This window comes from Bombus vancouverensis, unplaced genomic scaffold (genome assembly GCF_051014615.1).
Source record: "Bombus vancouverensis nearcticus unplaced genomic scaffold, iyBomVanc1_principal scaffold0046, whole genome shotgun sequence".
NCBI lineage: Eukaryota > Metazoa > Arthropoda > Insecta > Hymenoptera > Apidae > Bombus > Bombus vancouverensis.
The window spans coordinates 58,835-76,307 of NW_027468937.1; the positions used below are offsets into that span (position 1 = coordinate 58,835).

General features: G+C 36.3%; 1 long non-coding RNA gene across 4 annotated transcripts; it reads right to left on the reverse strand.

Annotated features, from left to right (window-relative positions):
• Window positions 1-6,098: 6,098 nt before the first annotated feature.
• Window positions 6,099-15,775, reverse strand: LOC143304681 (uncharacterized). 4 transcript variants are annotated; one of them, XR_013061339.1, is made up of 5 exons: window positions 14,923-15,760; window positions 14,209-14,709; window positions 14,069-14,136; window positions 13,588-13,686; window positions 6,099-6,185 (listed from the first exon to the last, which is right to left on the reverse strand). It is a non-coding gene; the product is annotated as an uncharacterized LOC143304681 (long non-coding RNA). The 4 variants fall into 4 exon arrangements; XR_013061337.1 differs by having other exon boundaries at window positions 14,209-15,760; XR_013061340.1 differs by lacking the exon at window positions 6,099-6,185 and adding an exon at window positions 12,872-13,297 and having other exon boundaries at window positions 14,209-15,775.
• Window positions 15,776-17,473: the final 1,698 nt, after the last annotated feature.

Consider the following 17,473-nt stretch of genomic DNA (forward strand, 5'->3'; position numbering starts at 1 on the left):
TTCGAACGTTGGAAAAATTCGAACGTTGGAGATTCTTGTATGTGGAAAGAAGGATCGTCGTGGAATAAGTAACGAATAAAAATGTGCAGAGATCATTTAATTGAAATCATTTTCATTTAAATTTTTGGTTGTAGTAATGCAGAGAAAAAAAGTAAATATTGTTTTAATATAGGGGGAAAGTATTTGTAGAGTGCTAGCAATATTTTTAGTAGTTTTAGTTTTATCTATTTGTGGAACGCTTTTATTAGTACTAGTATGTCGTGTTTCGTTTTTCTTTTAATAAGGATATCACTTTTCACGTGTATGAAATCTTATGTGAGTCGGTTTAATCGCTCCGCGTGAGGTGATAAATGCATTCTCATCGAAATGTTATCCTAACGTTATCAAATCGAAGGTCGAACGCGAAATCTAGCGCGTAGTCAAGTTATCTTCGATCAAGGAACTTGAAACGAAAGTCTGACATTCTATGATCGTATTGGATTTTAATTAATGTTCGCTAATGGAATTTCTGTATTTATTAGCAAATCGTATTTTGATATACCAGAATTATGAAAACTATATAGAACGATGCAAGAATTACACTGTTCTGTAGACTAAAAATTATGTAAGAATAATTAGCTGTCCTGTTTAGGTTATACGATTCTTTCATCTCAATATCGATCTTTTTTACTTTCCTCCGACCTAAACTATAGTACTTCTCATTCCCCCCTTTCACGATGAAGTTTTTATAATGGGAAGTTACTCGAATTAATAAAACACTCCATTTACAAGAATTATTTCGAAAATGTAAACTATCGTTGAATCGAATCGATTTAATATATAGTGTATAGCGTACAATAATCTTGTTATGCCAGAGTTTATAGTTTCTTGCTAGTTCATATATATATATTTATTTATTTATTTGAGTTCGCGACAAGAGAGTATAGGCAATTAGAGGGATCAGTAATAGCATATATAGATATTTAGTATAGGAGAGATAAAGAACGAAGGAGTAAAAATAGGGCTGTAGACTGATGAAGAAATTGGAAAAGAAGAAGAAGGACAGTGCGAAGATAAAGTGCGTAGCTAATTAACTAGGTAAATTAGATGAAAAGGTAAAGATTTGTGCAATAAATAATAGATAGACGTATACACATAATGGTTAGTAGTTGGATAACGTTCGAATACGTTAGATTGAATAGACAATAGCAAAATAATAAAATAGCAAAATAGCAAAATAGCAAAATAAATGTAATAGCAAGATAAGGGTAAAATAAGGTTGTGCATTAAGATAAGCAGTAAAGAAAATAATTAGAAAACGAGTTCATCTTACGACATATGGTGTACAATCAAAGTTATACAACTTTCTCAAACAATTTAATAATGCTTTCTGTTCTACAAGATGTATGTTGCTAATAATTCTTTACTGAAATTGTATTGTATCGTATCGCATCGCATCGCATCGCATCGCACCGCACCGCACCGCACCGCACCGCACCGCACCGCACCGCACCGCACCGCACCGCACCGCACCGCACCGCATCGTATCGTATAGTATTTCCTTATTACATCGAGGCTTGCGCATATTACAATCAATCATTTTTGAGTATGTACACGAGCACGCTGGATGTATTTTGTTTCTGCTTTAATTTATTCCTTGAAGCTAAATCAATCTTCGTATAATAAATTAAGAAGAATTCGTACAGTAAATTCATTCTTCTTATATTCTTTATCGAAATAATGAACTAAATTGAGAAAGACAAAGGAAAACGGTTGAGAGAATAGGGAGAAGAAGTAGAAGAACACGAGAAAATCACTGACTCGAGGCTGGCTGTTACAGAAAAAAGGAAACGGGATCGAATGAATGGGGCGTTAGCCTACAGCGGTATACGTGAGAATAGCGAACACAATCAGTAATGACGTTATTGATACAAATTTTAGCACCGACATACTTTCTTCTATATCTATCATGTCGCTTGTCATTTTTGAAAAATAATACAAGGTCGTTAACCTGAGTAAAGCGTTGCGAAGATTTCAATTAGATGTCGCCGTTTGTTAAAAAGTTATTGTCACATTGAAAAGTTTATATTACAATTATTTGATATTTCGATACAGTAGGATCAATATACATATATACATATATACATTGATTATTATAATTGAATATAATAATATTATACTTTATCATATATATGATAACAGTGATGCAAATCGAATTTTAAGTTAATCAAGAATCAGCTTGTATTTCAATGTAAATAATGTGCGAAAAATGATGTACTTTCGTTTAAACATTTTTTAAATAATAAGTTTTTAACGAACGGCGACACTCGAACAAAAGCTTTGTAACACTGCTCGGGTTGATGACCTTGACGACATGTCAAAGAATCATGGACATGTTTTGCGAACATTTACCAATAATAATGATAAAAATTCGCTGCGTTTATTTATATATCTATTATATATTTATATCTACCTAAGGTAGATAATTGCTTTACTAAGATTACAGGAATTACGGTTGTTTACGTACTACTGCCCATTTCGGAATTAGCCACGTTCGAGCATAGAATCATTGACAAATTTTCAAAGCCGATTTTCTCGAGAACGAAGCGTCACATAAGAAAACTTGTATTCTATATGTCCTTCTTATTTCTGCATAAAGAATCGCCTCGTGTTATTATCAATTATTATTAATCACGTTATTCGGCCGAATCCTCTGTCGTATATACATATATGTATGTATTTACATGTGACATGTGAAAATAAGAAAAATGTTAAAAATTTAAAATAAGAAAAATAAATTAGTCGTGGAATTTGTAACATGTGAATAAATGTCTAGCGAAATGAACTAGTAAATTGAAAGCAATCGTATTAATCGTATCGTTTGCATTTTCAATTGTTCAGATTAAATGTAAAATCATATAGGAAATCCAATAATAAAGTCTATAAGTTGTCAAATGTTGCTCATCCACGATGTTTCACGCTGCGTATCTGAAATTTCATGGAAACGCGTATTGCTATCAGACATTCCGATTTTGCAATCGCCTCTTCCAAAGCCTGCAAATCACCTTCGAGGTCATCTCGCGGATTTGCAATGAACGAACGGTACGTATTTCCTAACCTAGAAAAATATTCTGTAAACACTCGGTCGATTAAAATTTCTTCCTCCGAAACTTCAAATTCTGGATACTAGATAGATGGGAAAAAAATAAAAATGTAATGGCAACTATTACGCGATACAGATACACGGTAGAGATAGCCTAGCCTCGTTGTATGTATCTCGTGTTAACGTAACCTTTAAGCACCAACTTGAGAATATGGCAATGCAAGATAAAAGTAGAGTTACCGTTGGAAACATTACGAAAGTCATTTTCATTAAGAAGTTTCATACGATTCTTGTATCTACCTCTATATCTTAAAGTTTTAAGGTAACGAGTAGTTTCTCCGTTAATAGAATAGAAAATACAAGATACAGGTAAAATCTATCGACAGTGGCGGCGACGGGTCTGTCCACGACAGTGGTAATCGCAACTCGAGATTGCGCAAGTTCCTTCTCGATCTTATCACGACCGCAAACTATATACTGTACATGTGTATACATTACACGTGCAATACGTATACGAATACGCGTACGCATACACGGACTGTCATGACAATATGTACAAATACATATGATCTACATACGTATGCGCGTATGTATGCACGTACAAGTAAACGAACGAACTAAGTAAATGCTATAAAGACTGTGTTAAAGAGAAATTGGCATTAACAGAAAATGTGTTTTAAAATTATAACGTAACGTAGGATTGGATAAAATTTGGTAGGTATTTTCGGCGAGTATCAAAAAGGAGTGAGCAAACATTTTGTTATAAAGAGATTAAATGTTAAAATGTAAAATTAAATGTTGAAATAATTATTAAATGGTAAATGAATGGAATTTCGAAGAAAAATTAAATTGTCAAATATTTATTTTAGATTAAGTCAATGTTTATAAGCCACCTTGTACAATTAAGGTTATTAAGAATATGTTAAACTTTTAAAACAACTCGACTCTTATTGTGATACACAGCTTATCCATTATACATTCTAAACGCACCTATCAACGCACATTTAAATACAACTAATTCGTAAATAATGATTTCTGATATAACTTGTTTGGTTTTAAAAAGCAATAGAAATACAAAGAAAAATAAGAAACAAAGACATCTATATTCGTATTATCCAAATATAAAGAGTCAATATATTGAAATTATTATGGAAAAGTTGATATCTTTTGTTTGGCTGAAAAATAGTTGTTGACAATACCGATATTACATATTATCTAGTCTCTGCGCATGCATGCATACGTTTTAAAGTTAATTATTTGAATAATTTCCTTCTAGTTGGAAATCTAGTTGGAAGAAAAATTTGCAAATGCCGTTACCGTTTGGTCAACGTAATAAAACGTAATAAAACGTAATAAATATGATTAAAGTTCGTTATTATAATATCGAAATGTACAGGTTGTTTTGCAAAATTTTCTCATTAAAACTGAATATTATTTACATATAGAATATATACATACTATATAATATCGAAACGAATATTTCTTAATTAATCTTGGCCCTGTTTGTTTAAACGGTATTCGATATTTTTGTGAAAACGACGTAATTCCAGATACAGCTAACTTGAACGATGAGAAAGCGTGAAATACTTTAGATTCAAATATATAGCACAGCTGATATTTCAGAGTATTTGTCTTTGTTTATTTCGCGATTTTATCAGAGGTAGAAGGAGACATCCGAATATATGTTTGCCCCGACGCACACAGGGATATGAAAACGGTAACGCGATATGACAATGTCGATATAGAATGCAGTTTATGCAGTGGGAATAGGTATGCGCGCATACGTGCAATGTGCGCATTACGAAGACAAATCCGTGTCGCGCGAATGGCTTTCGTCGGGTATACGTAGTCGCACACGACACGTACATGAAAAGAAAAAAAGAGAAAAATAGAGATAGGGAGAAGGAGCGTGTACTGGAAACTCCCTGGATCCTTGAGACGCGGATAGGCCTAGTGAGACTTATGAATATTGATGAACCTTTCCCGACGTACTTACTGGCCCGACCGCACCTCGATCATTTGTTGCTACTCGACGGCAATCTTCCTCTTTTCTTCCTCCTATTTGTTTTCACAAAGTAAGTTTTTCGAGCATGTCGCGTACTTATTGCTAGCTACACTTTTTCCTCCGCTCATCTACTTTCTTATCCAATCGACTTACGACGATTGTAAACGTACCGCCCCGTGTATTATAAATATTGCCAACAGAGAAGCGTTAAATACGAACGTGCTTCGGTTGCACACGATGATCGTTAATACGAATCCCTTTTAAATCTGTTCGTTTCCCATTGCCAATTTGCTATTAGCATTTAAATGTTTTTGGTGAAAATAAATTAGCCTGAATGATTTTTTAAATTAGTCAACCTAACCCCAAGGGGTTCTGGAGGGCAATTCTTCGATCTCATCTATATGACGATGAACGATGCGTTTGGAAATATGCAGGATAATAAATCTGTATTTTTGATTCAGCAGAAACGCGACTGTAAATGCAATTAGGCGGTGATGTGGACAAGTCGAGGGGAAAGTAACGCAGAAACGCAACATTCCTTTACGTTCCAGTAGAAACGTAAGATACGCGACGATATAATTAGTTTTTATTTATTTTGGGGTTAGGTTGACAGGACTTGACAGGATTGGACAGGATTTGACAGGATTTGACAGCATTTGACAGCATTTGACAACATTTGACAGGATTTGCCAACATTTGACAGCATTTGACAACATTTGACACCATTTGACAGCATTTGACAGCATTTGACAGCATTTGACAGCATTTGACAACATTTGACAGGATTTGCCAACATTTGACAGGATTTGCCAACATTTGACAACATTTGACAACATTTGACAACATTTGACAACATTTGACAACATTTGACAGGATTTGCCAACATTTGACAGCATTTGACAACATTTGACAGCATTTGACAGCATTTGAAAGCATTTGACAGCATTTGACAGCATTTGACAGCATTTGACAGCATTTGACAGCATTTGACAGCATTTGACAGCATCTGACAGCATTTGACAGCATTTGACAGCATTTGACAGCACCTGACAGCATTTGACAGCATTTGACAGGATTTTACAGGACGCGTGATATAACCTGGAAAAGAAAATTGCGAATCGAAATATTATGATTTACATTTACTTATTTCTATATGAAATAACTTTTTTGTCCAGTTGTAACTCGCGTCTTGCTACACCCTATATATATTTTATATATACATCGGATTTTCCTTTTAAATAAATCATACAACAATAGGGTAGAGGCTGCGAATGTTACGCTATCTGTATATAATGGGAATCATGGGAAGGCGATCTAACTAAGCTATTAGGCGCCGCTACCGATCGTTTTCTATCGGCATCGGCGGTGTGAATTTTTCCGAAGCGCGAAACCAATTGGACGCGATCTCGTTGAGCCAGGCGAAAACAAAATGCGGTACTGTACTTACACGAGACGACGGTAGCTGGCTATTGCAGCCGATGCCAAAGCGAACCGGTTTCCCGATGCTGCTGAAAAATGCTTCTCGACCGGCTATAATAATTTTAATTGACACACAGACCAGACCGCTGAGTATCCTCGATCGGCATGCATGTACATATAACCTCGTATAAAGTGTCGTATCCAGCAAATGAAAAATGGGCATTGTTCGTATTTTTATGTAACCTTGGTCGTCTTATCTAGAACGTTTTTATTTTTTTCCACCGCTTTCGATCGCTCGCCGATCAACTATCGTAGAATATATCGTAATACAAGATCGATCGCGAAAGCAACGTATTTGAAATTCACGTTGATTATAATTTTTCTTAAAATGATCTTTAGCTGTGAAAGATAAATCCTATCGAATATGTTACATTTTGGCTCGATCGCGGATAACAGTTTTATCTTTAGCGCTGTACAACGCCGATAATATATTAATTATAAAAATCTTGATTATAGCAAGTATTTTGAAATTTGTTTGGTATTTCGATTTCGATTTCGATTTTGATTAATCGTCGTTCGTAAGTAAAAGGAGAAATCGGAGAATGCTGAGAATGGGTAAAATAAGGGAAAGGAGGAAAAAGAAGAAACGAGAAAACGAGAAAACGAGAAAAAGGTATATGCGATTAAGGTTAGAAGGCGCGTTCATAAGCGCGCAGCCATGGAAAATATTCCTGTGAAGTTGTTACGTAGGAACGTATGCGCGTTCAACGAGATATTAAGCGTGTACGTATGTATATGCAGTTAGGCCTACTCGAGCTGACTGGCCCGGGTGAAAAGAAAACCCGCGCCTACCTTGCAAGTGAAACACAGAGAGGGGGCAGAGAGATTCCACGTCGAATCCAGTACTTTTTGTACTTACGTGGAACGCGATTGCAAGGAAAGCTTCTATGAAATACCTTAGTATGCTCATTGTGTAACGTACAGTCTTTGTAAACGTGCAATTATCGCACGTTATCGTTCGGTAGAAGCAGCAAGACAATCGATCGTATGAAATTTTTCGACTCGCTCGCATGTTTCTCCTTGCTCGCAGCTTTAGCGTGTACTTTCTAAGTTGAGTAAAAGTGTTTCTTCTATCGTATTTAATTCTTCTATCGTATTCATTATTAAATAATTCGATTGTTAAAACGTCTGCTATAATTTTAAATATAAATGTTAGTTTCTCACTAAACTATCGACTCAAATATCGACTAGGCTATAAATTTATAAAATGTTGTTTCCTAGCAACCGAGTCTAGCGATTCTCTCGTAGTAAGTCTCTCGGTAACTTTACCATACAATCTGATAAAGTAACTTTAATTTAGATACGCCGATATTTTGTTATTTTGGCGTAACAGAAAAATACGTAGGTGAATTATAAAAAGGATTACATAGGATTACAAAGGATTGCATTGTGCGATACCGTTTGTACCGACATTTGCTTAAAGAAGCGTACGTTTCGAATACGTCAATTCTTTTTACTTTGACATGGCAGAAAAAAATATGTGAAAAAAGTTATATGCGTTCTGTGTACGTAATTTTTGTATTAATTTTTTTATTCATTTTTGTATTCATTTTTGTTCACGGGACGAACGCATTCGTTCGTTTTATATAAATTTGAGTTTGACAGTTTGTCTGATTTATGCACTTCGTAACTCGTTGCGCACGTATATCCTTCTTTGATGTCCGTTTAGAGAGGGAGATATTACGTCGCCGATACGCATTTCCGCGAAACATGGCGTTTTTTTTGGTAATTAAAATTTGTCTCTTGGACCCAACCAATTAATCCGATAGTTTTTAACGATTATAAGAGAATCAATGTTAATAATAAGTTGCATTTGTTGCAAATGTTAATAATAAGTAACGTAGCATTTACGAAAGAAGACGCGTTTCAGTCGCTCGAACGTAAATTAACTTTTGTTCGCGCCAGCGTCGATTAAGAGAAGAGGTACGGGAGGAGGTTGTAACCCTTTTTTCTTTACCTTTTTTTTAAATTTACCCTTTAAAAAGATACATTTGAGGGAAAACTAAACTAAACATTTTTGTTTATATTTCAAAGACCATTTAAAGAATGTTTCTACGAAGGAGGCCTGCGGAAGCTTTAGTCCGACACTGTCTTTGCGTCATTCTGTAAGTTATGAAAATCATTCTGCAGCGTAACGTTAAAACGACGCGAAACGTTAACGATAATCTCTAACGAAAAGTCTGGACGTGGAACGAACGGTGGATGTGCTCAACGATAACGTCTTACTTGGCCCGCGTATTATCTGCATTGACAAGACTAACGTAATAGGAAAACAAACGTGGCTCGTCGTACTTGCTTCTTTCATGGTCATTCTGAATCTTAATCGGGGCCTACGGTATATACATATGTACGACCCGCTCGAAATAGAGCCGGCGTCGTGTACTCTTAAGGTCATCGATCCCTCTTCCGCGTCACCTGCCATCCTCGTATCTTTTATCTAGGCATGAACCTAACATCGATCGATAAGCAAATCGAAAATACCGTAATTATGCGATTTCCTAACTTTTCCCAATTTCCACTTTTTATATTTTCAAATTCGATTTTATGGCGAACGAAGCGTTGTATGAAAAGAAATTCTCTTTTGTATTATCGATTTATTCCCTTTTATTATCGTTTCTATTCGTTCATCGCGAATCATACAGACCCTTGTCGATCGTGCTACGATTACATAATCGTGCCGATTAGGGGCAAAATTTTGTTTGCCCTGTAATCGAAAATCGATTCTCGGATATAGAAACACCGATGAATTTTTCAAATTAGCGACAGAAAGTATAGCCAGAAGCTTACTTTTTTTCCAAAGCTTTATTCTATTACCAAATGGACAAGTGAATCGGCAGAGTTCGAGAAACTAACGTACTTTCTAATACACGTTTATAATTCGCATAAAGAGAACGGAGTAGGTACCTGTGGAATACTGATAATCGATACACTCGATCGATAACGAATCTTTGTATATTTACAACCGTAGATGAAATATGAACGTCGTAATTACGCTATAGGACGATTCAGCAACGTTATTCGTTCCACTTGAACGTATTAAAGTTACTTTCTTTTACTAAAGCTTTTACTATCGTTTACTTACTATCGTTCAGTTATAAATAACGTTAAATTCAAAATTCAAGGATTTTATGGTATATCGAAGTATATAGTTATATATAAAAATAATAATAACAAGTATATAAAAATAATTTTATTTCCTTTTTTTAATTATCATATAGGAAAATTTGCATCGTTTATATGTCTATACACTGTACACTGTACACTGTACACATAAAATACATGTACATATACGGATGGTTTTTGAGGAATGCGTAACTATACGAAACATTTTTCAAGGATCATTTTTCCAGTAGAATGGTAAATTGTGCGATACTGTGCAACGTAACGATAACTTGTATCAAGGATTTATAAATAATTGCGTACGGAAAATCAATCTGGAAGTGAAATAGTAGTACTGTTAATAATATTATACCGCTTTTACCGTATAAAATATTCGATTAGAACGAGGCGGCTGGCTAAGGACGCGATCATGCCGCTCTCTGAGCGGCGGACGCTGAGCGGCGAACGCTAAGCGGCAAAATTGGCATGTGAAACGGTGGCGTTGACTGTATCGTCGCTCCTTCTGCTGCTTACCGTTTACCTCTCTGTATGATCACGGTGTTGGCGGTTCTGCAGTTGGCATCTTTTTCCGCCAAACGTTCGTAAGGCCGAATTTTCATAACCGTCCATTTCCGTGAACAGCGATCCTCGTTTACGGCTTTAGCGACCCAAAATACCCCCGAAAAGACACACCCGAATGAGAAATTGTCCATTCCGTGAGAGAATAATAATTCTTCGTCGCCAAATTAAAACATGTACGCAGACAATCGGAGTAAGGTAAAAAACGACGTGTTTTAACCACTTGACTAATTAACTGCCATTCTTATATCTTGATATATATATATCGATATTTACGAATCGAAACTATACGATATCCGATACCATATCGATAATATGCGTAATACGTATGATATATCTGATAAAATATATACCCGTTCTCGTTGGTTCGTTGCGTTTTATTATACAAAGTCTTCGCTATATTCTTCTATATCGCTATATTCGCTTCGCTAATAAAAGAAAAATTTATATTAGAAGAAAAATATATGAACATTGTATGTAGAGTGTTGGGACAAAGGACAAGTTTCGAAGTCTGCGGATAGAAGCGAAACGGAGAACTTGGAAAATAGGCTGGAAAATAGAGAGAGAGAGAGAGAGAGAGAGAGTGACAGGAACGAGAACGTTTTCTCAAGTTCTCGATAAAGGTAAAACGTTATGAGACTGCGTTCGTCCAAATATACGAAAATAAGTGCAATCCTGGTGCATCGTGGTGGATGGCGTGGTTAAAGTAGGGAGAAAAGACCTTGAGTCGCGTCACGTGACCACGAAGCTGCATGGGAGTTGGGTAGGGCGGTTGCAGAGGGCCTTGACCTTACCGTCGGCGTCGCAGCCATAGTTGTAACTACCATCGTCGTGGCCTTTGCGAACATCCGAGAAGAGGCCGATATAGCCGCGTGACGCTTCATTTTCCTACGGTTTAATTCTTCCCGTTCTCCCGCTCGTTGGTTACACCAAAATTTCCACTCTTCCACGATATCCTACCGACTAATAGTTACCGCTGTACGAAGCAATGTCGTCCGTTCGTCGAACAGATGTTTTTAAAAACTTTACGAGTCACAAGTTAGTAGTATGAAAAATATATACAAGATCGTATACTTGAGATTTCAAGTATATAATCTAACTTTACGTAACGTAACGTAACGTAACGTAACGAAAATAGAATTAAATTTTATGCGAACAAAATTATGTATAAAATTGGTAATTTATATAGAAATAAAATGAAATTTTCCCCCGAGTCGCATAGCTTTATGCGAAATTCAACGCGCGAGCGAAAATTTATTAATTAATTAATAAAAAGCATAGAAAATTAGCTAGAAAATTAAATAGAAAAATAGTCGGTCGTAGTATGTTTTACAATGTTTCTTGTCGCTTTCTCGCTTTCTCGCTTCATTTAGCGAATAGTTCTTACGGTATATGATGCATATTACGTTACGAAGGAAAGAAAAGACTTGTATCATGAGTATTTCTGGAATATGTTCAAGGACTGAACGGTAATTGCAAAAGAAATAAGGTAATACGAAATTTATCGGTAATATGAAATTTAGCATATACGCGTAGTTAGGAAAGTTATTTTCTTTTTATCGTACGATTCGGTCCGTCCTATCCGCCACAGTCCGAAAACTATATTTTCTGAAACTGTATTTAAAGATAATATCTTCCGTAGAAAATGACAAAACCGAAATAATGTTTTTTTCTCCTTTCGTATCTGATTAATAAATAATCTCGTGTAAAGATATATTATACGTTTTTGTGTGTGTGTGTGTGTGCGCGTGTGTGTGTTTGAACGATATCGCAAATTTCTTCGCATCTTGGATAAATATTTGGTCACTGTGATTTACAATACTCGATTTACAAAGTAACCATGGTAGTTTTTAGTAGGTATTAAGATTAAGCGATTTGGAACGAATTAACGACGAATTGGAGGTAACGTTTAAGCGATAGCGTTTTTCACGAGAAATCAGCGTATTATAAATTTGCGTCTGTTAAAAGACGTAGCAACGTGTTGCCTGGACATACATAATTAACGGTATTGACGCATCCAGAGTATCACGCGCATCCACGTTCTGTAACGGACAAAGAACGGAATTTCGTATAATAATTTTTGTTTTCCCTTGCTCGGTGCATTATATCGTGTTGCATGATCGCCGAGTTACAAACAAAAGATACGAGTACGAAGCGCGTTTATGTTTCCGCGCGAAGGTCGATCGGTGGTTCTGCGGGACCGGAAGTGAACGGGATGAATAATGTACGCGCTCACAAACTCTAAGTCGGACTCTTTGTTAATAAAACGCCTAATATTCACTGATCGTAAGGCGTTACTCTTTTCGTCGATGAGATCGCAAGAAAGAATGAGTTTCCGTCCCGATGATGCCACAGAGGAAAACCATAATGGGGTGTGTCTAAGGACATGAGAATTCGTCGAGGATAACCTTCGTTTATCAAGTAAGAGAAATTGGCGTTGCTGCTAATTGGTCAATCTCCATATCGGTGGTTAGAAAAAAATGCTAGCCGCTCTCGAGGGAAAGTTGCTAGTGGGAGACGCCGCTCGTTGAAAAATATGTCTCCCCTAACTTCCCGTAGTTGGGACAAAGACTGTTTGTCTGTTTGAAGGACTTTAGTTAACTAAACCTTAAGATTTATAACGGGCCCTCGAGCTAGCCGAACATGTACTGCGGAGACGCATCGACATCTGGCAATCATCTTACTCGAAGAATAGGGTCTGCGTGTGACGAGCCACGGGACAGAAACCGTTGGAATGTTTACTGTCGCGTGTCGCCACGAATATTTCTTTTAAGGAGAGCTATAGAATTACTCCATACCTTTGTTAGGCAAAGCGTTCATCCCGTGACCGCGGCTACGTTCGGCAACTGACTGTCGCCTCGAGCCCAAGCTCACTATCACCAATCTCGAACAATTACAATCGGATTGAATAACTACAATTGTTCAGTTACAGCTATAGTAGACTCTAGGTTACAATGTTGCGGGATTATCCAAAATTCCAAAGGCTCCGGTGTTCTTTCATCTCCGACATATTTATGTGACACAGGTATATTCGTGTCGATACTTGTCTATTTCTACCGAATATTAATATACATATTTATAAGTACCACGAGTATATTCTCAAATGTACATGTTTCAACTAACTATTAAAAAACTAATTATTATAATCGCGATGTGCGAGAAGACCTATCCTGAACTAATAAATAAAGATTTGAGAAAAATGTTACTACTCACGAGTTTAAAAAATATCCGCGGTCATTATGCTCGCAAAAAGTTCTACGTAATACAACCCCACGCCGATTCGCATCTTTCCATCCTATCACACGATTGAGTGACCGGAGGAACAGAAATGCATGCGACTCACCGTTAGGAGGAACAGAGGAACAGAAGCGTTACGCCATCGAACTGCCGTGCTATCCCAGCAGAACAAAACACGATGAATGACTGCTGATTATTTGGAAAGCTGGAGATAATGAAAAATGCAAGTTTATTGAATTTGTAACTTTGCTAATAATAAAGATTGAAATGCTAATAAACTTCGATAAGTACAAAAACTGAAACTCTGATATGAAAGTTTAAAATCTAGAATAATTCCTGAAATATGTTAGTTATTTGTTTTACACTTCGATATTAAGACTTTAACTAACACTCTTTTTATTTTAATAGAAGAATAACCCGAGAAGATCCTAACCTCCCAAGTTTTTAATCAAATTGTATTCCCTAATTAATAGCGTTCAAAGCAAAATATACAAAATATACAAAATATACAAAATATACAAAATATACAAAATATACAAAATATACAGAATAGACATAATTAAAGTACGATATGTAAAGATACTTACGTTCTTGGCTTCTGAGCCACTGTTAGAACATTCCCAAAGAAGACGGAAAAGTTGAAGCTGTGATATGTCTACAACAAAACATAAGATATCGTTTATATCGTTAATACATAATGTTACGTCCGGTGACTCTGTACACAAACCAGGCCCCAATCCGCGGGCAACATGACAGCCAGTTGTCTACGCATCGTTACTGCGTACCCTCAATAGTCTTCAGGACCCACCATAAATCTTGGCATTTTCATAGTTCTTTTATTTCAAGTGTTCCTTAAATTTATTGTCTACTACGGAATGATACGGGAAAGTTGGTTTTTCTCACGTTTGGTGTCTCCGGCTAGCAACTTTCTCTCCGGGGCGGTTAGAACATTTCCTTGCCCACCAACCTTTTTCTCATCCAATCAGAAGCAATGACTATTGCCCTCACTTTCCTAGTCAAAACTGTCATCTACAAATCCGATGGTCCCGTGCGCTAGACACACCCATCGCTAGCCTTCCTCCGCCATAGTGTCACGACCGGCATACTTCAAATCCGACGGACTGACGATAGAGATAGAGATAAAGATGTGGCGGCACTCGGCGACAATGTATATCGCTGAAGTGCCTAATGAACCATCAACATCCCAACGGTCCTTCCACCGAAGGTTCTAGAAGAAAGAGCACGTGGCAACGATCGCGGACGCCTAGCAAATGCATGGACGGTAGGGATGTTGAGGGATGACAAAAGAAAGTAATCGAATCCGATTGAAAGTAAAATCGTAAGAGTCAGTCTTAGAAAGTCACGTCTAGAGTTCGGAAGTAGATTGTAAAGTGTATTGATGTTAGAAAAAAAATAAAGTTTTCTTTTTTTATTTTTTTACCTCAAATTCCTTTTTTATTTTGTTATTTTACGTGACAATAGCATCGTCACCGAACTTTACTGATTTTCCATCTTTAGAACAGTCGACATCTCTTGACCGGGTTTCCACCCTTAGATCAGTCACCTACTTCACTTATCTATACGCACCAGCTCAACTATCTTCTCTACAAAATTGTTGGAATAAAGTGCGAATTGTAAACCGTTATCTCAGTGTAATACTTCATATAACCACCTCTATTGTCCTAACCGAAATAGGGAATCGATCATTTCATTTGCGAGAATCATACCACGAATGTTCGTTATTAGAACACGAAACATAGTTAACACACAACGGTCGCGTGTTATAAATATCCGAAAATATTTCCAAGAATTCAAAAGTTCACAACTAAAAGAATGCTTAAAGAATGCTAGAGAAACGCGCGCGAAGCCTTGCTTTGAAGTATTTCAGTCTATTTGCGCGCCACCTCTATGAAAAAGACACAAGTTACAAAGTTGCAATATATGACGGAAACTATAGCAAATTCACGTAATATAGAAAAATAATTTGAATTCGATATACCAATACCTAGTGTGTTACAATACCTATAGAAATAGTTAAAGCTGTTATTGTTAAGATTTCTATGTTTCAAACTGTCTACACGAAGCTATCGTTAAATTATCAAGGATTCTACATTATGAATTACATTGAAACAATAAAATAATTTGTTACAAGTTCGTTTGAAATAAGAGAATGATTTCATATATTTGAATGAAAAAAAGTGATTTGTTTAATCGTATTTACTTTCATTTTAATATTCCAAATAATTACGAAACGATCTATTATGAAATATGTATCAAGTATATTTTAAAGTAGACATAAATTGTATATCAAATGTTACCCATGCTCGAATAAAAAGACAATAGAACCGTTCATACACAGCTGTCTTAGTTAAAATAAATTAAACGTTACCAGATTTCCATGAAAATTCATCAGACTGATCGTTGATCGTCGTTGCGTCCATATATTAATATTCCTGTTACTTCTATATTATCCCCGCCATCGATCGATAACCTGCACAAAAACAAACTAGAAATGTATAAAATAATTACATGAAAATACGATCAAAGGATCAATAACGATTTTATTACGAAAGCTTACGATACAAGCTACCGGTAACAGTATCATTTTGTAACTAGACGATTAAAGAGAGATACAAACAAAAAATTTCAGAAAACCACCTAATTTCATTATCTGAATGTTCGACAAATCGTTAAATAAACGTGGATTGATTAAACGATATTAATAACGAGATATAAACGATAGTAAAAAATATAGTAATGACAGTAATGAAGAAGTGACGCCGCTAATAGGTTAGAATAGGTTACAAACCTGACGCAACGTGATCCATGTTATCGATAGAAAAGAAGACGACTGAATGGACTCGTCGCACCTTAGTTTCGCTGAGCAGCTTCCAAAGTGGCGTGGTGGGAAGGATGACGGAGATACAAACAGATACGGAAAGTCAAACGATCTACACAAAACGATCTTACACGAATCTTTCCAAATTTCAAACAAAGGATACATCGCGCAATATCTATATCTCACACAATGATTACATCCATCTTTATAAACATCGTACTGTAAGATCGAAAAATAAGGATAGAAATTTTTTTTCGCTTACTTACAATTTATTAATATTAAACTGAATATACAGATATAAATTGGACAGAGAACGATATTTATTTAACGGAACTAAATGCAATACTCGTATCTATATCAAATAACTTTACAGTTATTTGATCACTCTCGTCACAACGAATCTAACACACACACTCTCTCTCTCTACAACTCTATCAATTCTCACGACTCTACTCTTCGACGACTCGAAAGCTCTAACGACTCTACTCTTCAACGACTCAATTAGCTCTGCTCTTCGCCAATACAATCCTGCCCGGTCGTGCTCGCTCTTGTTCTCGTCCTCTCACACACACACACTTTTCGGCTCACATACTTTGGCCTCTCGATTCCTTGAAATATGAAACCGTACCTCTGTTTTGACACTGCTTATCCTTTCTCGCGTCGCTGTTACTAGGCGCTCTTGGATGTAAACAAACCACGAAAGAAGACGTACACGGTGCTTTCTAATTTCAACCGATCTCTAATTCAAATCTATTCTACGATATTACAGTACGATAATTCGTAGCCCCACTGGTTTGCATTCGGCATCAAAGACACATTTGTCTAACTTGGGACGAGAGAAAGAAAATGAAGCTACTGACGCTGTATGTGCCCCTAAAAGTAGGCAGAAGCCAAAGAGAAACTGCAATCAATCGGAAAATCAAATAAAAATCACGACACGAACGAACGAGTTTGCGATCTTTCGGAAGAATCAATGGACGCGTGTTTCGGCAGAAAAAGAGAATAGAATTTTAATTTTCCTTGCAAGGTGGATAAGTATCATTGTACACGATGAGCTCACAATGCTCTTAACATAGACTAACCTATCTTACGAATAATTAAGGCTAAAACGCACGCATTCCACGGTGTCTCACGGCGTATGTATTGAAATTTA